Below are 23,933 nucleotides of genomic sequence, written 5' to 3' on the forward strand. Positions count from 1 at the left end.
ATGTAACTTACTTCACCAATTATCATTTATTTACTTATTTTATTGTGATTACTTATGGAGTATATTGTGAATAAATTGAGAACAGGAAGTGAGCAAAAGTTTTAGCAACTGTTATGTAAAAGAAAAGGGGTAGGATTAAATAAGCTCTGCTTCTTCCTACTCCTTTTCCAACATGTTGAAAAGAGAAACTGGAGATTGTGATGTATCATGTTCAGTGTTGGGTTAGTTACTGAAAACCAGTAACTAGTTACAGTTACTAGTTGCTTTATTTCAAAAGTAACTCAGTTACTAACTCAGTTACTTACACCAAAAAGTAATGCGTTACTGTGAAAAGTAACTATTTAGTTACTTATTTTTTTCTCCTTTTTTTTTAAGGCTCCCATTAATGCCCTTTTAGCCTTCATTTCAGTACTGAAGAATAATACAATGTGTTGATCAACTTGACATACATTTGCATCACTGAACTCTGCTAAACAATGTGGTCGACATACAACACACAAAGACAAAGATATGCTTCAAAGGGCCAATTTATTTCAGGCCACAACAAATTGACAAAACTATTTGAAATGGCTGCAACATAACATACATAAGTAACAAACCGCATAATAACAACATAGCTGTAAAGCTGGCTCCACCCAAGGAAGGCACACATGACATACACAAAGCCTAATCAGGCATTTTTTTTCTCTCAAGGAATTGTGAAATAAAATCATGTATTCAGGAGATCAACACTGTAGTGAAGCCCAGAAGACTCTACACATTTCCCCAGTTTTAGTTTAGAGAAAATGAAAGATTGGCCTGGCCCACTAGCATCCCTCTTTATGTTTGTGAACTTTATAGTCTATACATTTAGAGTGATGTGATAATCAAACACTCTAGAAGTCTAGAATGAAAGAGTATATAAGAGAATTGACAGTGTGTACCTTCAATGATGAGCAGAGGCAGAGTTTGGAGTGTTTTCTTTAGCTCGCTTTCCATGTTTATGTACTCACTGTCCAGGTACTTGGAACATGTTTTCCGTGCCATTTGTTGTTTGACGCCGGTATCATGCTAATTAGCTGCCAGAAAACGGGTGACTCCACTGTAGAAATAGCCTGCATGTCTTCTATCACATACGCTGCAATGGCTCTATCAATGTTGTCCTGGCTAGCAGTCCCTCCGTTAAAATCCTTAGGTGGAGGTGAAGTGGCATCGGAGTCTGTGTCTCTCTTTACTAGCTTCGTCAAAGCATGTTGCTTATGTGGCGTGGCGAAGTTGGGAGAGTGGCCCTGCCAGCAATCTGAGGGTTACTGGTTCAATCCCCACCTTCTACCATCCTAGTCACGTCCGTTGTGTCCTTGAGCAAGACACTTCAACCTTGCTCCTGATGGGTCCTGGTTAGTGCCTTGCATGGCAGCTCCCGCCATCAGTGTGTGAATGGGTGTGTGAATGGGTGAATGTGGAAATAGCGTCAAAGCGCTTTGAGTTCCTGAAAAAGGTAGAAAAGCTATACAAGTATAACCCATTTACCATTTATGTAGCTGTTTCAGCAGATTTGAATTGCTGTTTTGGGCAGTATTCCCGGGTGCGGTCACTGTTGCTACTCACTGCTCCCCTCACCTCCCAGGGGGTGATCAAGGGTGATGGGTCAAATGCAGAGAATAATTTCACCACACCTACTTAACTTTAAGTAGATGGGATCTTTGATCCAAGACACAACTTACATTTAACTAAAATGTTCTTTTCTTTGTGCTCGACAAAAGAAAAGTAGTGACAATGTATCCATGTTAAGAAACTCGACTTCTGGCTTCGCCATGATGTCTTTTTAGTTGTTGTGAGAGTAGCGTGTGTGTGTGTGTGTGTGTGTGTGTGGCCCTTTAAGAAATGACAGCATGTGAGGTGAGTGACGTCAGTGAGTGAGTGGGCGAGAGAGGTGAGGGAGCGCAACAGTGGATGCGTGCAGGTGCTCTAGCTTGGTGGATGGCTGCGTGCAAGACACCAATAAAGTCACAAAATTGCAACAAACCGCCGGCCTCGTCATTCACCCTCGAGTCCGGGGCTGTAAAGACCCACTGCCGGGTAAAGTGAAGGGTGTTAGCCCCGAAGTACATAGGCCCGGGAGGAACGTCTCCCCTGCGCTCCGCTCCTCGGTCGAGGAAAGAAGGACGACACTTCTTCTGTTTCTAGCCGATACTACATTAAAAAATAACGTAAAAATAACGCAGTAACGCATCATGTAGTAACGGTAACTGAGTTACTGGATATAAAAAAATAACGCGTTAGATTACTAGTTACCGCCGAAACTAACGGCGTTACTTAGTAACGCGTTAGTCCCAACACTGATCATGTTGTATACTTGCATGTTCGAAATAAACTCAAACTCAAACTCAAACTCAAACAATCCCTGACTGCAAAAATACATTTGTTAGGTCCCAATGTCCTATTTTCACCTCCTGTTCGGAGTAACAACCAGCTCCTCTATTGCAATACAACCAAATCACGCCCAATTGTGCGGTAACTCTAAACTCAGTCGCGGCGTTTTATTCTGAAGGACATATGAACTTCCGGTGTGAGCGTGCGTGGCCATGACGTGTAACTTGACTCCGTGGTTGCTGCGTGGGTCGAGTCGCACCGAGGGAGTGTGTGAGAACAAGTCTTCTCGGCGCCGTGACGCCTCTTTTGTGGGAATGAGGAAAAAGACGCAGATGAACAGGCGAGACGCTGCTGGATAGCGCGACATTTTTTTTTTACCTCTTTTTAACTTCTTTTTTTCCCTTTCCTGAAGACTTCAGGTAAACATCAAGTTACTTTCTGGAGCAGGTGCGTGTACTTGAATTAGGGTTTGTTTGTTTCCAAAGGTTTGGTTAAAAAGTTGTACAGTTTAATGAACAGTTTTGCTGCTCGTCGCCACGCAAAGTTGACTAGTATGTTTATTAGTAACTTATTACCCAGCTCGTCAACTAGCTCTTTTTTTTATAACGTCATTGTAGACTTTTCAAATGGACTTCCGGGTTGTGTTGGTGGGCTTTTAAACTGAAGGTCCTGGCCGACTTTTTAGGACATGGGTGAAAAGTGCAGCCTTGGCAGGATAAGTCACAAAGTAAACAAAGATAAGGGCCCCTAACAACTGTTCCTTTCAGACCCATTTCCTGTTTCAGGAATACACACCTGGAACACCTGAGGGTGGCATCTTCAGGTGTTGGACTCGGCCCCGCCCCCACCTGGCTTATGAAAGAGTCTATTTCAAGCCTAATGAAAATAGTTATTCTGGAAAAAATCCCCAAGGCCGATAGGGCTGGGCGATAAAACAATATCAATATTTATCGCAAAAGTACGGAGCCCCTAAAGGGACATGGGGGGAATATTTTTTTAAATAATTTTTTTAATGTATATATTTTTTTAGACAGGCCAAAACTTTTCATAAAGTTCTAAAAAATAAATTATAATTTTTTTTTTTTTTAGACAGGGCTGGGCGATAAAACAATATCAATATTTATCGCAAAAGTACGGAGCCCCTAAAGGGACATGGGGGGAATATTTTTTTTTATAATTTTTTTTATGTATTTATTTTTTTAGACAGGCCAAAACTTTTCATAAAGTTCTAAAAAATAAATTATAATTTATTTTTTTTTTAGACAGGGCTGGGCGATAAAACAATATCAATATTTATCGAAAAAGTACGGAGCCCCCAAAGGGACATGGGGGGAATATTTTTTTTAATTATTTTTTTTATGTATTTATTTTTTTAGACAGGCCAAAACTTTTCATAAAGTTCTAAAAAATAAATTATAATTTATTTTTTTTTTAGACAGGGCTGGGCGATAAAACAATATCAATATTTATCGAAAAAGTACGGAGCCCCCAAAGGGACATGGGGGGAATATTTTTTTTAATTATTTTTTTTATGTATTTATTTTTTTAGACAGGCCAAAACTTTTCATAAAGTTCTAAAAAATAAATTATAATTTTTTTTTTTTTTAGACAGGGCTGGGCGATAAAACGATATCAATATTTATCGCAAAAGTACAGAGCCCCTAAAGGGACATGGGGGGAATTTTTTTTTTAATAATTTTTTTTATGTATTTATTTTTTTAGACAGGCCAAAACTTTTCATAAAGTTCTAAAAAATAAATTATAATTTTTTTTTTTAGACAGGGATGGGCGATAAAACAATATCAATATTTATCGCAAAAGTACGGAGCCCCCAAAGGGACATGGGGGGAATATTTTTTTAAATAATTTTTTTTATGTATTTATTTTTTTAGACAGGCCAAAACTTTTCATAAAGTTCTAAAAAATAAATTATAATTTTATTTTTTTTTTAGACAGGGCTGGGCGATAAAACAATATCAATATTTATCGCAAAAGTACGGAGCCCCCAAAGGGACATGGGGGGAATATTTTTTTTAATTATTTTTTTTATGTATTTATTTTTTTAGACAGGCCAAAACTTTTCCATCCATCCATCCATCCATTTTCTACCGCTTATTCCCTTTGGGGTAGCGGGGGGCGCTGGAGCCTATCTCAGCTACAATCGGGCGGAAGGCGGGGTACACCCTGGACAAGTCGCCACCTCATCGCAGACCAAAACCTTTCATAAAGTTCTAAAAAATAAATTATAATTTTTTTTTTTTTTTAGACAGGGCTGGGCGATAAAACAATATCAATATTTATCGCAAAAGTACGGAGCCCCTAAAGGGACATGGGGGAATATTTTTTTTAATTATTTTTTTTATGTATTTATTTTTTTAGACAGGCCAAAACTTTTCATAAAGTTCTAAAAAATAAATTATATATATATATATATTTTTTTTAGACAGGGCTGGGCGATAAAACAATATCAATATTTATCGCAAAAGTACGGAGCCCCTAAAGGGACATGGGGGGAATATTTTTTTTAATAATTTTTTTTATCTATTTATTTTTTTAGACAGGCCAAAACTTTTCATAAAGTTCTAAAAAATAAATTATAATTTTTATTTTTTTTTAGACAGGGCTGGGCGATAAAACAATATCAATATTTATCGCAAAAGTACGGAGCCCCTAAAGGGACATGGGGGGAATATTTTTTTAAATTATTTTTTTTATGTATTTATTTTTTTAGACAGGCCAAAACTTTTCATAAAGTTCTAAAAAATAAATTATAATTTTTTTTTTTTTTTAGACAGGGCTGGGCGATAAAACAATATAAATATTTATCGCAAAAGTACAGAGCCCCTAAAGGGACATGGGGGGAATATTTTTTTTAATATTTTTTTTTATGTATTTATTTTTTTAGACAGGCCAAAACTTTTCATAAAGTTCTAAAAAATAAATTATAATTTTTTTTTTTTTTTTAGACAGGGCTGGGCGATAAAACAATATCAATATTTATCGCAAAAGTACGGAGCCCCTAAAGGGACATGGGGGGAATATTTTTTTTTATAATTTTTTTTATGTTTTTATTTTTTTAGACAGGCCAAAACTTTTCATAAAGTTCTAAAAAATAAATTATAATTTTTTTTTTTTAAGACAGGGATGGGCGATAAAACAATATCAATATTTATCGCAAAAGTACGGAGCCCCTAAAGGGACATGGGGGGAATATTTTTTTTAATTATTTTTTTTATGTATTTATTTTTTTAGACAGGCCAAAACTTTTCATAAAGTTCTAAAAAATAAATTATATATATATATTTTTTTTAGACAGGGCTGGGCGATAAAACAATATCAATATTTATCGCAAAAGTACGGAGCCCCTAAAGGGACATGGGGGGAATATTTTTTTAAATAATTTTTTTTATGTATTTATTTTTTTAGACAGGCCAAAACTTTTCATAAAGTTCTAAAAAGTAAATTATAATTTATTTATTTTTTTAGACAGGGCTGGGCGGGTAAAACAATATCAATATTTATCGCAAAAGTACGGAGCCCCCAAAGGGACATGGGGGGAATATTTTTTTTAATAATTTTTTTTATGTATTTATTTTTTTAGACAGGCCAAAACTTTTCATAAAGTTCTAAAAAATAAATTATATATATATATTTTTTTTTAGACAGGGCTGGGCGATAAAACAATATCAATATTTATCGCAAAAGTACGGAGCCCCCAAAGGGACATGGGGGGAATATTTTTTTTTATAATTTTTTTATGTATTTATTTTTTTAGACAGGCCAAAACTTTTCATAAAGTTCTAAAAAATAAATTATAATTTTTTTTTTTTTTTAGACAGGGCTGGGCGATAAAACAATATCAATATTTATCGCAAAAGTACAGAGCCCCTAAAGGGACATGGGGGGAATATTTTTTTATATAATTTTTTTTATGTATTTATTTTTTTAGACAGGCCAAAACTTTTCATAAAGTTCTAAAAAATAAATTATAATTTTTTTTTTTTTTTTAGACAGGGCTGGGCGATAAAACAATATCAATATTTATCGCAAAAGTACGGAGCCCCCAAAGGGACATGGGGGGAATATTTTGTATTATTATTTTTTGTATGTATTTATTTTTTTAGACAGGCCAAAACTTTTCATAAAGTTCTAAAAAATAAATTATAATTTTTTTTTTTTTTAGACAGGGCTGGGCGATAAAACAATATCAATATTTATCGCAAAAGTACGGAGCCCCCAAAGGGACATGGGGGGAATATTTTTTATTATTATTTTTTTTATGTATTTATTTTTTTAGACAGGCCAAAACTTTTTATAAAGTTCTAAAAAATAAATTATAATTTTTTTTTTTTTTTAGACAGGGCTGGGCGATAAAACAATATCAATATTTATCGCAAAAGTACGGAGCCCCCAAAGGGACATGGGGGGAATATTTTTTATTATTATTTTTTGTATGTATTTATTTTTTTAGACAGGCCAAAACTTTTCATAAAGTTCTAAAAAATAAATTATAATTTTTTTTTTTTTTAGACAGGGCTGGGCGATAAAACAATATCAATATTTATCGCAAAAGTACGGAGCCCCCAAAGGGACATGGGGGGAATATTTTTTTTTATTTTTTTTTTTTATGTATTTATTTTTTTAGACAGGCCAAAACTTTTCATAAAGTTCTAAAAAATAAATTATATATATATTTTTTTTTAGACAGGGCTGGGCGATAAAACAATATCAATATTTATCGCAAAAGTACGGAGCCCCTAAAGGGACATGGGGGGAATATTTTTTTTAATAATTTTTTTTTATGTATTTATTTTTTTAGACAGGCCAAAACTTTTCATAAAGTTCTAAAAAATAAATTATAATTTTTTTTTTTTTAGACAGGGCTGGGCGATAAAACAATATCAATATTTATCGCAAAAGTACGGAGCCCCTAAAGGGACATGGGGGGAATATTTTTTTAAATAATTTTTTTTATGTATTTATTTTTTTAGACAGGCCAAAACTTTTCATAAAGTTCTAAAAAATAAATTATAATTTTTTTTTTTTTTAGACAGGGCTGGGCGATAAAACAATATCAATATTTATCGCAAAAGTACGGAGCCCCCCAAAGGGACATGGGGGGAATATGTTTTTTAATAATTGTTTTTATGTATTTATTTTTTTAGACAGGCCAAAACTTTTCATAAAGTTCTAAAAAATAAATTATAATTTTTTTTTTTTTTTTTAGACAGGGCTGGGCGATAAAACAATATCAATATTTATCGCAAAAGTACGGAGCCCCCAAAGGGACATGGGGGGAATATTTTTTTTAATAATTTTTTTTATGTATTTATTTTTTTAGACAGGCCAAAACTTTTCATAAAGTTCTAAAAAATAAATTATATATATATTTTTTTTAGACAGAGCTGGGCGATAAAACAATATCAATATTTATCGCAAAAGTACGGAGCCCCCAAAGGGACATGGGTGGAATATTTTTTTTTATAATTTTTTTTATGTATTTATTTTTTTAGACAGGCCAAAACTTTTCGTAAAGTTCTAAAAAATAAATTATAATTTTTTTTTTTTTTTTTAGACAGGGCTGGGCGATAAAACAATATCAATATTTATCGCAAAAGTACGGAGCCCCCAAAGGGACATGGGGGGAATATTTTTTATTATTATTTTTTGTATGTATTTATTTTTTTAGACAGGCCAAAACTTTTCATAAAGTTCTAAAAAATAAATTATAATTTTTTTTTTTTTTAGACAGGGCTGCGCGATAAAACAATATCAATATTTATCGCAAAAGTACGGAGCCCCCAAAGGGACATGGGGGGAATATTTTTTATTATTATTTTTTTTATGTATTTATTTTTTTAGACAGGCCAAAACTTTTTATAAAGTTCTAAAAAATAAATTATAATTTTTTTTTTTTTTTAGACAGGGCTGGGCGATAAAACAATATCAATATTTATCGCAAAAGTACGGAGCCCCCAAAGAGACATGGGGGGAATATTTTTTATTATTATTTTTTGTATGTATTTATTTTTTTAGACAGGCCAAAACTTTTCATAAAGTTCTAAAAAATAAATTATAATTTTTTTTTTTTTTAGACAGGGCTGGGCGATAAAACAATATCAATATTTATCGCAAAAGTACGGAGCCCCCAAAGGGACATGGGGGGAATATTTTTTTTTATTATTTTTTTTTATGTATTTATTTTTTTAGACAGGCCAAAACTTTTCATAAAGTTCTAAAAAATAAATTATATATATATTTTTTTTTAGACAGGGCTGGGCGATAAAACAATATCAATATTTATCGCAAAAGTACGGAGCCCCTAAAGGGACATGGGGGGAATATTTTTTTAAATACTTTTTTTTATGTATTTATTTTTTTAGACAGGCCAAAACTTTTCATAAAGTTCTAAAAAATAAATTATAATTTTTTATTTTTTTTAGACAGGGCTGGGCGATAAAACAATATCAATATTTATCGCAAAAGTACGGAGCCCCTAAAAGGGACATGGGGGGAATATTTTTTTTAATAATTTTTTTTATGTATTTATTTTTTTAGACAGGCCAAAACTTTTCATAAAGTTCTAAAAAATAAATTATAATTTTTTTTTTTTTTTTAGACAGGGCTGGGCGATAAAACAATATCAATATTTATCGCAAAAGTACGGAGCCCCCAAAGGGACATGGGGGGAATATTTTTTTTAATAATTTTTTTTTATGTATTTATTTTTTTAGACAGGCCAAAACTTTTCATAAAGTTATAAAAAATAAATTTTAATTTTTTTTTTTTTAGACAGGGCTGGACGATAAAACAATATCAATATTTATCGCACAAGTACGGAGCCCCCAAAGGGACATGGGGGGAATATTTTTTTAAATATTTTTTTTTATGTATTTATTTTTTTAGACAGGCCAAAACTTTTCATAAAGTTCTAAAAAATAAATTATAATTTTTTTTTTTTTTTAGACAGGGCTGGGCGATAAAACAATATCAATATTTATCGCAAAAGTACGGAGCCCCCAAAGGGACATGGGGGGAATATTTTTTTTTATAATTGAATATAATTTTTTTTAATGTATTTTATTTTTTTTAGACATGTATCTTGCGCACGAGATACATGTCTAAAAAAAAAGAAAAAATTATTAAAACATTTTTTTCCCCCTGTCCCTTTAGGGGCTCTGTACAAAAGACATAAAATCGATATCAATAAAAAAAAAAAATTGTAATTCTGAAAAAAATCCCTATAGGGCTGGGCCGTAAACGGATAACATAAACAGGACTGCGATATATATATTAAATGATATATATATTTGATCTCCCAGCCCTATTGGCCTTTCTCCATTTTTGTCTATTTTTTTTGTTATCAATTTTGTGTCTATTGTGATATATATTATCGTTTTATGGCCCAGCCCTGTGAGGATTTTTTCAGAATTAAATTCTTTGTTTTATTGATAGCAATTTTATGTATTTTGCTATATATAGACATCGTTTTACGGCCCAGCCCTATGGGATTTTTTCAGAATTACAATTTTTTTTATTGATATCGATTTTATGTCTTTTGTGATAAATATTGATATAATTTTATCGCCCAGCCCTATCGGCCTTTTCCCTATTTTTTTTTATTTTTTTTTACATAAGTTATGTGTCTATCATGATATATATGTTATCGTTTTACAACCCAGCCCTATGGGATTTTTTCAGAATTACTATTTTTTAATTGACTTCGATTTGATGTCTTTTGCAATATATATTGATATTGTTTTATCGCCCAGCCCTATCGGCCTTTTTCCATTTTTTTTTTTACATAAGTTATGTGTCTATCATGATATACAGGACTGTCTCAGAAAATTAGAATATTGTGATAAAGTCCTTTTATTTTCTGTAATGCAACTAAAAACATGAAAATGTCATACATTCTGGATTCATTACACATCAACTGAAATATTGCAAGCCTTTTATTATTTTTAATATTGCTGATTATGGCATACAGCTTAAGAAAACTCAAAAGTCCTATCTCAAAAAATTAGAATATTTCCTCAGACCAAGTAAAAAAGAAAGATTTATAACAGCAAAACAAAATCAAACATTTGAAAATGTCAATTAATACTTGGTTGGGAATCCTTTTGCACGGATTACTGCATCAATGCGGCGTGGCATGGAGGCAATCAGCCTGTGGCATTGCTTGACAGGATGCTTCAATAGCGGCCTTTAGCTCATTTGCATTATTGGGTCTGGTGTCTTTCAGCTTCTTCTTCACAATACCCCACAAATTCTCTATGGGGTTCAGGTCAGGGGAGTTGGCAGGCCAATCGAGGACAGTAATGCCATGGTCAGTACACCAGTTACTGGTGGTTTTGGCACTGTGGGCAGATCATGAACTCATCATCTCCATAAAGCTTTTCAACAGATGGAAGCATGTAGTGCTCTAAAATCTCTAGAAGCGTCTGACTTGGGCTATGGAAAAGAAGCACTGGACAGTTGCAGAATGGTCCAAAGTCCTGTTTTCAGACGAAAGCAAGTTTTGTATTTCAGTTGGAAGTCAAGGCGCTAGAGTCTGGAGGAAGGCTGGAGAGGAGCAAAATCCAAGTTGCTTGAAATCCAGTGTGAAGTTCCCACAGTCAGCAATGGTTTTGGGAGCCATGTCAGCTGCTGGTGTTGGTCCACTGTGTTTCATCAAGTCCAGAGTCAATGCAGCTGAGTACCAAGAGATTTTAGAGCACTACATGCTTCCATCTGTTGAAAAACTCTATGGAGATGATGATTTCATGATCTGGCACCTGGCCACAGTGCCAAAACCACCAGTAACTGGTGTACTGACCATGGCATTACTGTCCTCCATTGGCCTGCCAACTCCCCTGACCTGAACTTGAATTTGTGGGGTATTGTGAAGAAGAAGCTGAAAGACACCAGACCCAATAATGCAAATGAGCTAAAGGCCGCTATTGTAGCATCCTGGGCATCCATAACACCTCAGCAATGCCAATTGATGCAGTAATCTGTGCAAAAGGATTCCCAACCAAGTACTGAGTGCATTAAATTACATTTTCAAATGTTTGATTTTGTTTTGCTGTTATAAATCTTTCTCTTTTACTTGGTCTGAGGAAAAATTCAAATTTTTTGAGATAGGACTTTTGAGTTTTCTTAAGCTGTATGCCATAATCAGCAATATTAAAATAATAAAAGGCTTGCAATATTTCAGTTGTCGTGTAATGAATCCAGAATGTATGACATTTTCATGTTTTTAGTTGCATTACAGAAAATAAAGGACTTTATCACAATATTCTAATTTTCTGAGACAGTCCTGTATATCATGATAGACACATAACTTATGTAAAAAAAAAAATGGAAAAAGGCCGATAGGGCTGGGCGATAAAACAATATCAATATATATTGCAAAAGACATCAAATCGAAGTCAATTAAAAAATAGTAATTCTGAAAAAAATCCCCATAGGGCTGGGCCGTAAAACGATAACATATATATCATGATAGACACATAACGTATGTAAAAAAAAAAATAAGGAAAAGGCCGATAGGGCTGGGCGATAAAATTATATCAATATTTATCGCAAAAGACATCGATATCAATAAAAAAAATTGTAATTCTGAAAAAATCCCATAGGGCTGGGCCGTAAAACGATAACATATATATCATGATAGACACATAACTTATGTAAAAAAAAAAAAAAAAAATAGGGAAAAGGCCGATAGGGCTGGGCGATAAAATGATATCAATATTTATCGCAAAAGACATAAAATCGATATCAATAAAAAAAAAATTGTAATTCTGAAAAAATCCCATAGGGCTGGGCCGTAAAACGATAACATATATATCATGATAGACACATAACTTATGTAAAAAAAAAAAAAATAGGGAAAAAGCCGATAGGGCTGGGCGATAAAATGATATCAATATTTATCGCAAAAGACATCGATATCAATAAAAAAAATTGTAATTCTGAAAAAATCCCATAGGGCTGGGCCGTAAAACTATAACATATATATCATGATAGACACATAACTTATGTAAAAAAAAAAAAAAATAGGGAAAAGGCCGATAGGGCTGGGCGATAAAATGATATCAATATTTATCGCAAAAGACATCGATATCAATAAAAAAAATTGTAATTCTGAAAAAATCCCATAGGGCTGGGCCGTAAAACGATAACATATATATCATGATAGACACATAACTTATGTAAAAAAAAAAAAAAATAGGGAAAAGGCCGATAGGGCTGGGCGATAAAATGATATCAATATTTATCGCAAAAGACATCGATATCAATAAAAAAAATTGTAATTCTGAAAAAATCCCATAGGGCTGGGCCGTAAAACGATAACATATATATCATGATAGACACATAACTTATCTAAAAAAAAAAAAAAAAAAAAATAGGGAAAAGGCCGATAGGGCTGGGTGATAAAATGATATCAATATTTATCGCAAAAGACATCGATATCAATAAAAAAAATTGTAATTCTCAAAAAATCCCATAGGGCTGGGCCGTAAAACGATAACATATATATCATGATAGACACATAACTTATGTAAAAAAAAAAAAAAAATAGGGAAAAGGCCGATAGGGCTGGGCGATAAAATGATATCAATATTTATCGCAAAAGACATAAAATCGATATCAATTAAAAAAAATTGTAATTCTGAAAAAATCCCATAGGGCTGGGCCGTAAAACGATAACATATATATCATGATAGACACATAACTTATGTAAAAAAAAAAAAAAATAGGGAAAAGGCTGATAGGGCTGGGCGATAAAATGATATCAATATTTATCGCAAAAGACATAAAATCATATCAATAAAAAAAAATTGTAATTCTGAAAAAATCCCATAGGGCTGGGTCATAAAACGATAACATATATATCATGATAGACACATAACGTATGTAAAAAAATAAAAAAAAAATAGGGAAAAGGCCGATAGGGCTGGGCGATAAAATGATATCAATATTTATCGCAAAAGACATAAAATCGATATCAATAAAAAAAAAATTGTAATTCTGAAAAAATCCCATAGGGCTGGGCCGTAAAACGATAACATATATATCATGATAGACACATAACTTATGTAAAAAAAATAAAAATAAAAATAGGGAAAAGGCCGATAGGGCTGGGCGATAAAATTATATCAATATTTATCGCAAAAGGCATAAAATCGATATCAATAAAAAAAAAAATTGTAATTCTGAAAAAATCCCATAGGGCTGGGCCGTAAAACGATAACATATATATCAAGATAGACACATAACTTATGTAAAAAAAAAAAAAAAAAAATAGGGAAAAGGCCGATAGGGCTGGGCGATAAAATTATATCAATATTTATCGCAAAAGACATCGATATCAATTAAAAAAATTGTAATTCTGAAAAAATCCCATAGGGCTGGGCCGTAAAACGATAACATATATATCATGATAGACACATAACTTATGTAAAAAAAAAAAAAAAATAGGGAAAAGGCCGATAGGGCTGGGCGATAAAATGATATCAATATTTATCGCAAAAGACATAAAATCGATATCAATTAAAAAAAATTGTAATTCTGAAAAAATCCCATAGGGCTGGGCCGTAAAACGATAACATATATATCATGATAGACACATAACTTATGTAAAAAAAAAAAAAAATAGGGAAAAGGCTGATAGGGCTGGGCGATAAAATGATATCAATATTTATCGCAAAAGACATAAAATCATATCAATAAAAAAAAATTGTAATTCTGAAAAAATCCCATAGGGCTGGGTCATAAAACGATAACATATATATCATGATAGACACATAACGTATGTAAAAAAATAAAAATAAAATAGGGAAAAGGCCGATAGGGCTGGGCGATAAAATGATATCAATATTTATCGCAAAAGACATAAAATCGATATCAATAAAAAAAAAATTGTAATTCTGAAAAAATCCCATAGGGCTGGGCCGTAAAACGATAACATATATATCATGATAGACACATAACTTATGTAAAAAAAATAAAAATAAAAATAGGGAAAAGGCCGATAGGGCTGGGCGATAAAATTATATCAATATTTATCGCAAAAGGCATAAAATCGATATCAATAAAAAAAAAATTTGTAATTCTGAAAAAATCCCATAGGGCTGGGCCGTAAAACGATAACATATATATCAAGATAGACACATAACTTATGTAAAAAAAAAAAAAAAAAATAGGGAAAAGGCCGATAGGGCTGGGCGATAAAATTATATCAATATTTATCGCAAAAGACATCGATATCAATTTAAAAAATTGTAATTCTGAAAAAATCCCATAGGGCTGGGCCGTAAAACGATAACATATATATCATGATAGACACATAACTTATGTAAAAAAAAAAAAATTGGGAAAAGGCCGATAGGGCTGGGCGATAAAATGATATCAATATTTATCGCAAAAGACATCGATATCAATAAAAAAAATTGTAATTCTGAAAAAATCCCATAGGGCTGGGCCATAAAACGATAACATATATATCATGATAGACACATAACTTATGTAAAAAAAAAAAAAAAATAGGGAAAAGGCCGATAGGGCTGGGCGATAAAATGATATCAATATTTATCGCAAAAGACATCGATATCAATAAAAAAAATTGTAATTCTGAAAAAATCCCATAGGGCTGGGGCGTAAAACGATAACATATATATCATGATAGACACATAACTTATGTAAAAAAAAAATGGAAAAAGGCCGATAGGGCTGGGCGATAAAACAATATCAATATATATTGCAAAAGACATCAAATCGAAGTCAATTAAAAAATAGTAATTCTGAAAAAAATCCCCATAGGGCTGGGCCGTAAAACGATAACATATATATCATGATAGACACATAACTTATGTTAAAAAAAAAATAGGGAAAAGGCCGGTAGGGCTGGGTAATAAAATGATATCAATATTTATCGCAAAAGACATAAAATCGAAATCAATGAAAAAAAATTGTAATTCTGAAAAAATCCCATAGGGCTGGGCCGTAAAACGATAACATATATATCATGATAGACACATAACTTATGTAAAAAAAAAAAATAGGGAAAAGGCCAATAGGGCTGGGTGATAAAATGATATCAATATTTATCGCAAAAGACATAAAATCGATATCAATAAAAAAAAATTGTAATTCTGAAAAAATCCCGTAGGGCTGGGCCGTAAAACGATAACATATATATCATGATAGACACATAACTTATGTTAAAAAAAAAATAGGGAAAAGGCCAATAGGACTGGGCGATAAAATTATATCAATATTTATCGCAAAAGACATCGATATCAATTAAAAAAATTGTAATTCTGAAAAAATCCCATAGGGCTGGGCCGTAAAACGATAACATATATATCATGATAGACACATAACTTATGTAAAAAAAAAAAAAAATAGGGAAAAGGCCGATAGGGCTGGGCGATAAAATGATATCAATATTTATCGCAAAAGACATAAAATCGATATCAATAAAAAAAATTGTAATTCTGAAAAAATCCCATAGGGTTTGGCCGTAAAACGATATCATGTATATCATGATAGACACATAACTTATGTAAAAAAAAATAATAGGGAAAAGGCCAATAGGGCTGGGTGATAAAATGATATCAATATTTATCGCAAAAGACATAAAATCGATATCAATAAAAAAAAATTGTAATTCTGAAAAAATCCCGTAGGGCTGGGCCGTAAAACGATAACATATATATCATGATAGACACATAACTTATGTAAAAAAAAAAAAAAAAATAGGGAAAAGGCCGGTAGGGCTGGGTAATAAAATGATATCAATATTTATCGCAAAAGACATAAAATCGAAATCAATGAAAAAAAATTGTAATTCTGAAAAAATCCCATAGGGCTGGGCCGTAAAACGATAACATATATATCATGATAGACACATAACTTATGTAAAAAAAAAAAAAAAATAGGGAAAAGGCCGATAGGGCTGGGCGATGAAATGATATCAATATTTATCGCAAAAGACATAAAATCGATATCAATAAAAAAAAATTGTAATTCTGAAAAAATCCCATAGGGCTGGGCCGTAAAACGATAACATATATATCATGATAGACACATAACTTATGTAAAAAAAAAAAAAAAAAATAGGGAAAAGGCCGATAGGGCTGGGCGATAAAATGATATCAATATTTATCGCAAAAGACATAAAATCGATATCAATAAAAAAAATTGTAATTCTGAAAAAATCCCATAGGGCTGGGCCGTAAAACGATAACATATATATCATGATAGACACATAACTTATGTAAAAAAAAAAAAAAAATAGGGAAAAGGCCGATAGGGCTGGGCGATGAAATGATATCAATATTTATCGCAAAAGACATAAAATCGATATCAATAAAAAAAAATTGTAATTCTGAAAAAATCCCATAGGGCTGGGCCGTAAAACGATAACATATATATCATGATAGACACATAACTTATGTAAAAAAAAAAAAAAAAAATAGGGAAAAGGCCGATAGGGCTGGGCGATAAAATGATATCAATATTTATCGCAAAAGACATAAAATCGATATCAATAAAAAAAATTGTAATTCTGAAAAAATCCCATAGGGCTGGGCCGTAAAACGATAACATATATATCATGATAGACACATAACTTATGTAAAAAAAAAAAAAAAAAATAGGGAAAAGGCCGGTCGGGCTGGGCGATAAAATGATATCAATATTTATCGCAAAAGACATAAAATCGATATCAATAAAAAAAAAAAATTGTAATTCTGAAAAAATCCCATAGGGCTGGGCCGTAAAATGATGTCTATATATAGCAAAAGACATAAAATTGCTATCAATAAAATAAAGAATTTAATTCTGAAAAAATCCTCCCATAAAACGATTATATATATCACGATAGACACATAATTGATAACAAAAAAAATGGAGAAAGGCCAATAGGGCTGGGAGATAAAATATATATATATCATTTAATATATCTATTGCAAAAGACATAAAATCGATATCAATTAAAAAAAAAAATAAAACCCATCCATCCATCCAAAAAAATCCCCATAGGGTTGGACAATAAAAGGATATCAATATAAATGGCAAAATAAATAAACTCCAGATGAATAAAAGCCACGCTGTGTTGTTGTAGACACGTCTGTCAGTGGAACCTTCTGGGCGGGGAGAGGCTGACAGGTCAGACCAGATGCTGCACACAATGCCTGGGGAATTTGGAAAGAACACTTTTTTTTTTTTTTTTTTTTTTTACTCACCTGTGTGAACGCTGCGTCACTCCTGCAAAACAATGTTTCCGTGACTATTAAATGGAAGTCATTATCTATTTTTAACAAAGGATAATCCGTAAAGTACGTGATTGCCATGACTGTTATAAAGGGGTCATATTCAGATTTTTTTTTTCTTCTACATTTAAAATCCTTGTGGGCCCGTTGCCAAAATATGAGTTGCTCAGTCGTGGTCAGGTATGGGCCGCAGTGGTACTCGGGTGTGATACGCCTGTTCACCGCTTGTGGCAGTATCCACAATATCAAACAAACAGAAGAAGTCTGGAGCTAAAGTCAATGACGAGGATTTACACTGCAGGCCAAAGTGGCTCCAATGTTGTCGAAATCTGAGGCCACGTTTACACTGCACACCTACCGTATTTTCCGCACCATAAGGCGCCCTGGGTTATAAGCCGCGCCTTCAATGAACGGCATATTTCAAAACTTTGTCCACCTATAAGCCGCCCCGTGTTATAAGCCGCATCTAACTGCGCTAAAGGAATGTCAAAAAAACAGTCAGATAGGTCAGTCAAACTTTAATAATATATTAAAAACCAGCGTGATGTGGGCGCGCATGGAGTCGTATATCAACATGGACGGAGCTGCGTGAAAAAAGCCACCCGGCCTCTTCGCGTAAACTTCCCTTAACCACTCGCTCATCTTTTCTTCATCCATCCATCCCTTCGAGTTAGCTTTTATGATGACGCCGGCTGGAAAGGTCTCTTTTGGCAAGGTCTTCCTTTTGAATATCACCATGGGTGGAAGTTTCTGGCCATTAGCATGGCAAGCTAGAACCACAGTGAAGGATGACTTCTCATTCCCTGTGGTGCGAATATTCACCGTACGTGCTCCCGTTGTATCCACAGTGCGGTTCACAGGAATATCAAAAGTCAGTGGAACCTCGTCCATGTTGATAATGTTCTATGGCCGGATCTTTTTTTCAGCTATCTTGTTTTTACAATATGCACGGAAGGTAGCCAGCTTTTCTTGGAAGTCTTTAGGCAGTTGCTGTGAAATAGTAGTCCGTGTGCGGATGGAGAGATTGCGTCTTTTCATGAACCGGAAACCTGTCGCTTAGTAGGAGCCATTTTGTGGTCTTTACAGATGTAAACACACAAAGGAAATGAAACGTAATATCCGCGCGCTTCTTCTTCTTCTTCTACGCGGGCGGGTGGTTGCTTACAGTAGAAGAAGAAGCGCTTCCTGTTCTATGGGGGCGGGTGCTTACCTTGGCGGTTGCTTACGTAGAAGAAGAAGCACTTCCTCTTCTATGGGGAAAAAAGATGGCGGCTGTTTACCGTAGTTGCGAGACCGAAACTTTATGAAAATGAATCTTAATATTAATCCATATATAAAGCGCACCGGGGTTATAAGCCGCACTGTCAGCTTTTGAGTAAATTTGTGGTTTTTAGGTGCGGCTAATAGTGCGGAAAATACGGTAATTGGATTTTGTTTGCCCTCTAGTGACACAGATCAGGGGTTTTTTGCCAGTCTAAACGCTCCTGAAGTATGCTGATAGCAACCCAACCTAACCCGTCCACATCCCACCCCCCGGATTGTAAATAATGTAAATAATTCAATGTATATACTCTGATGATTATCTTGTGTGATGACTGTATTATTGTCAGGTCCAAACACCGATGACATTTATTAAACAGACAAGAAGCAAGGAATCATGCAGAGACAGAGTTCAATTTGGCTCAATGAGGAGAGACGTGTGGGGCTGCACGCTCAGTTACAATCTCCCACCACGCTCTAAGGTCCAGTCCCACGTGCTCCTCTATTTATTTGGGACATCCCTGGTTACATCACTGAGGCTGCTTCTGGAGGAAAGGGGGGGGGTAATTTCAGCAGCCCCAGTTAGACACAATATATGATTATTCAGAAATGCAAATCTGCTTTGTCTGCATCACGGTACTCGATGTTCTGGACACAAACACTGATAAGAGACGACTGCAATTCAATATTGCAAGTTGTCCCTTTGCACAGATAGAACAGTACAACTTCAGCACAATTGATAATAACTATAGCAACGGCCTTTAAACATAAGAGTTAAAAAGTTAAAGTACCAATGATTGTCACACACACACTAGGCGTGGCAAAATTATTCTCTGCATTTGACCCATCACCCTTAATCACCCCCTGGGAGGTGAGGGGAGTAGTGAGCAGCAGCAGTGGCTGCGCCCGGGAATCTTTTTTTTGGTGATTTAACCCCCAATTCCAAGCCTTGATGCTGAGTGCCAAGCAGGGAGGTAATGGCTCCCATTTTTATAGTCTTTGGTATGACTCGGCCGGGGTTTCAACTCTCAACCTACCCATCTCAGGGCGGACACTCTAACCACTAGGCCACCGAGTAGGTAGTTGTGTAATAACGTACACATTATTATTCTAACATTTATGCTGATAGTATATATTTGTACCATGAATTGATTTAACGTGGACCCCGACTTAAACAAGTTGAAAAACTTATTGGGGTGTTACCATTTAGTGGTCAATTGTAGGGAATATGTGTGCAATCTACTCATAAAAGTTTCAATCAATCAATCAATCAATCAATCCAAAGTGCTTCAAATCTGATCTTTTCACGTCAGATTCAGGCCCCGTCAGGAGGTAGTCCAAATCCAATTGGAGTCTGATCTTTTCTAACGTGACTTTAGTCGAAGCGCAATGCGACCCGAATGCGACATTTTGGTGTGTCAGTGGAAGTTGATACTTCATCACAACAATCCATTTTTTGTGAGCAAAGTCTATTTTCAGCGGGCAAATTTTGGGTGCATGACTAGTCAATAGTGCACAAATAATATACTATATGTAATATATGAATATATATTTTGATTCTGGAGAAATAGTGATTGTCGAAGGACCGGAACTGACGCTTATTTGCTTACATTTTTTTTTACATATATGCATGCTAGTTCTAGCTATTAGGCTGTTCTAGTTTTTATTAGGGCCCGCATGGCCCATTGCATAAGGACTCCCAAAGAGAGTCCTTATGCAATGGGACATAAGGACCTATTGAATTTGTAAGGTTTTATTATTATTATACCGGCCGCCTCTTTGAGCACTAATTTGACCCACTTAACATGCTTCAAAACTCACCATATTTGACCCACACATCAGGACCTGCGAAAATTGTCTTTTAATGAAAAAAACCGAACCCCAAAACTCAAAATTGTGCTCTAGCACCCCCTAGGAAAAAACAAAACTAGACTGCCTGTAACTCCCACTAGGAATGTCGGAAAGACATGAAACAAAATTCTCTATGTAGGTCTGACTTAGACCTAGATTTCATAATTGTACATCCTTGGGCAGAAATCAACAGGAAGTTGGCAATTCCCCCTTCAAGACAAAAAAGTACTAAAAACAGTCACTTTTGCCTCTTTGAGCTGTAATTTGACCCCCTTAACATGCTTCAAAACTCACCGAACTGAATACACACATCAGGACTGGCAAAAATTGCGATCTAATAAAAAAACCTAACCCCGCGCAATTTTTGAATAAAACGCTGAAAAAACTGCTCCTCGGAAGAAAAAAATTACAAAACTGCCCGTAACTCCCACTGGGAAGGTCGGAGAGACATGAAACAAAAACCTCTATGTAGGTCTCACTGAGACCTACATTTCATAGATTGACAACCCCCAGCAAAAATCAACAGGAAGTTTGCTATTCCCCCTTCAAAACAAATTTTTTGTAAAAACCGGTCACCTTCCTTCAAAAACTATCTCCTCTGAGCGCGTTTGTCGTTTCGGCTTCAAACTAACACAGGAGAGTGATTGAACCCTTGTGTATAAAAGTACAGAACAGTGTTTTTCTAACTGCTCCGGTTTTGATTTTATGACCCTTCAAAGAACCGCTGCGCTGCTGTTTTTTTAACACAATGCAGACAAGGTAGGTACACTAGACAAAAGTATTGGGACACTTATGACTACCACCGGACAAAAGTATTGGGACACTTATGACGGAAACTGGACAAAAGTATTGGGACACTTAGGAATAAAACTGGACAAAAGTATTGGGATACTTAGGACTACCACTGGACAAAAGTATTGGGACACATACACTGCACAAAAGTATTGGGACACTTAGGACTACAACTTGACAAAAGTATTGGGACACTGAGCACTAAAACTGGACAAAAGTATTGGGACACTTAGGACTAGCACCTGCCAAATACGCGGGCCCGACCAACGCTGCTTGCAGCTTTAATTACTTTTGTAATCAGTCTGACATAAGCCTTGATAATAATCTTTGTAATTATTCATATCATTTGACAAGTTTTATCCTGTTAAATTGTAAGTAGGTTAGATATAATTATTAAATATGATTAAAATTGAGAGTAAGATTACTAATTTAGTGTTAATATTTATGTTTAAGGTTGAGAACCCCTGGTCTACATAACATGTAATGGTGGTTCTTTGGTCAACATGTTGCAAAGATGATGTTTTACACGTCATCTTCAAACCGCTTTCTGACCGTCTTTTCAGGATGCTCTGCTTCGTGGGCGCTCTTATTTACGTGCCTCCACTTCGACTGCATCTTCTCCCCTTCATCCATGTTGTAGTTTTTAGCGCTTCCATAGCGAGTTTACTGACAGAAGTAAGTTAGAACTATACGTTACTTTGTATTAGAAATGGCAACAGTGGAGGATGCATGTGCATGTACGAGCCAGTCTGCCCCACAGCAAGAGGATAGGGGAAAAAGAAGGAACTTATTGACGACAGTGCACACTCGCGCAAAGCTCTTCGGGTAAAACTCGACCATATATGGAGATATCCACTAAAGTCCCACTCGGGAAAAACGTCACTAGTGGGGCAAATTCCGAACGGCTCATTTGGAGGAAGTATGAAGGAAGGCAAGATTGTTTTAAAAATAACTCAGCCATGCCTCCATGATTTGATTCCTCATTTCCAGGACTTATGCAGTTCCCAAATACACAAAAATGTGTATTCAGGTTGTAAGAAGAGTTGCTTTTGCATTATATTGTTTTTAGTCTCCCAGCTGACAAGCGACTAGCGGCTACTTATGTGTCTCCATACTGTTGCGTTTTGGACCAGTTGTTCCTCCCAGGGAATTCAAGTCACAATTCGCTCCCAAGCTCTTTACGACACTTAAAGCTGAGTTGAAAAACCACCAGAGTCAGAATAGGTATTTTGTTGTATATTTTCAAAGCTTTGCCAATATACATTTTGAGACCAGTCTAACCCTACAACATTCTATTGCGCCTCCCAAAATGGTCTGTCCTCCCAACGCCAAAAACCTCTCTTTCCTTCCCCCTCCCTAGCCATAATACAAGCACAACGTCTCCCTAGCCATAATACATTCCAAAGAACTCAAGGTTAACACACACAGTTTACTTGCTGACAGAGCATCAAGAGAAGAAATGGAAAACACGAGCTGTTTTCAAATATGACAAAGAAATGGAAGAAGTACAACTTAAATTCGGATATATGTAAATATCTGCCTCCGACAATACACAGTGAGGTAGTAATACTCACCTCCAATACGGCAAATTAACTGCATTTCTTAGTGGAGTTGGAGTGGCGTAAGAGTACAAGGCTAAACATGGTACACACCGACCGCAAGCCAGGAGCAGGCATGCTAATAGCTAAGCTAAACGCTAAGCTAGCTTGAACACCAAGAAATATGTACTTAGTAAAGTTTAAGAAGTCTCGATGGACGTTAAAGAGTTTGCATCGATATATAAGTTGTTGGAGTCGACACAAAAGGTAATGTTTGGGTATGATCAGACTAGGGATGTCCCGATCCGATATTTGGATCGGATCGGCTGCCGATATTTGCCAAAAATTGCGAATCGGCAAGGCATGGGAAAATGCCGATCCAGATCCAGTTTAAAAAAAACTCCGGTCCGTGTTTTCCAACGCACCTATTTAAATAATACATTCCACTTTTCTGCTGCTCCGTAATTTCCGTTCCGCATTTTCCAGCACACCTTCAACACATCCACAGGTCTGTGGATTCTCACGCAGTTGCTTTTAGCTGCTGGCGTTACACGACAGGCTCTTCTCACTCTTTCCTGTGTCTCCCTCTCACAGACAGCAAGCGCAACTTCTTACACACGTCACATACTGTCACGTCATACGTCACATACGTCCTCCCCGAGCAGAGAGGTAGCAGCGTGGCTAACGTTAGCTGTGATGCTAGCGCAGCCGTGCGAGCAACGCTCCCTCTGAGGTGCTCGCCTGTGCAATTGCGCACTGTTTAAGCGTCCTCTGCGCATAGCAAATCTATGCCACGCACAAAATCAAATTAAAAAAATAAGCGCATAACAATTTTCGACACACCGACACGACAGAGAAAACAGTTTTCGTCATCATT

The 23,933-nt window shown here is 35.0% G+C and overlaps 1 protein-coding gene across 2 annotated transcripts in view; it reads left to right on the forward strand.

Annotated features, from left to right (window-relative positions):
- The first annotated feature begins 2,581 nt into the window (after positions 1–2,581).
- The window catches only part of tnks1bp1 (tankyrase 1 binding protein 1), a 111,666-nt gene continuing 90,314 nt past the window's right edge, over positions 2,582–23,933 (forward strand). The window contains exon 1 of one of the 2 annotated variants that reach the window (XM_061932717.1): positions 2,582–2,799. The gene's annotated coding sequence lies outside the window, so the exon portion shown is untranslated. The remainder of the gene's footprint in view (positions 2,800–23,933) is intronic. The other variant, XM_061932716.1, reaches the window with a different exon arrangement.

This window comes from Nerophis lumbriciformis, linkage group LG38 (assembly GCF_033978685.3).
Source record: "Nerophis lumbriciformis linkage group LG38, RoL_Nlum_v2.1, whole genome shotgun sequence".
NCBI classification, from domain to species: domain Eukaryota; kingdom Metazoa; phylum Chordata; class Actinopteri; order Syngnathiformes; family Syngnathidae; genus Nerophis; species Nerophis lumbriciformis.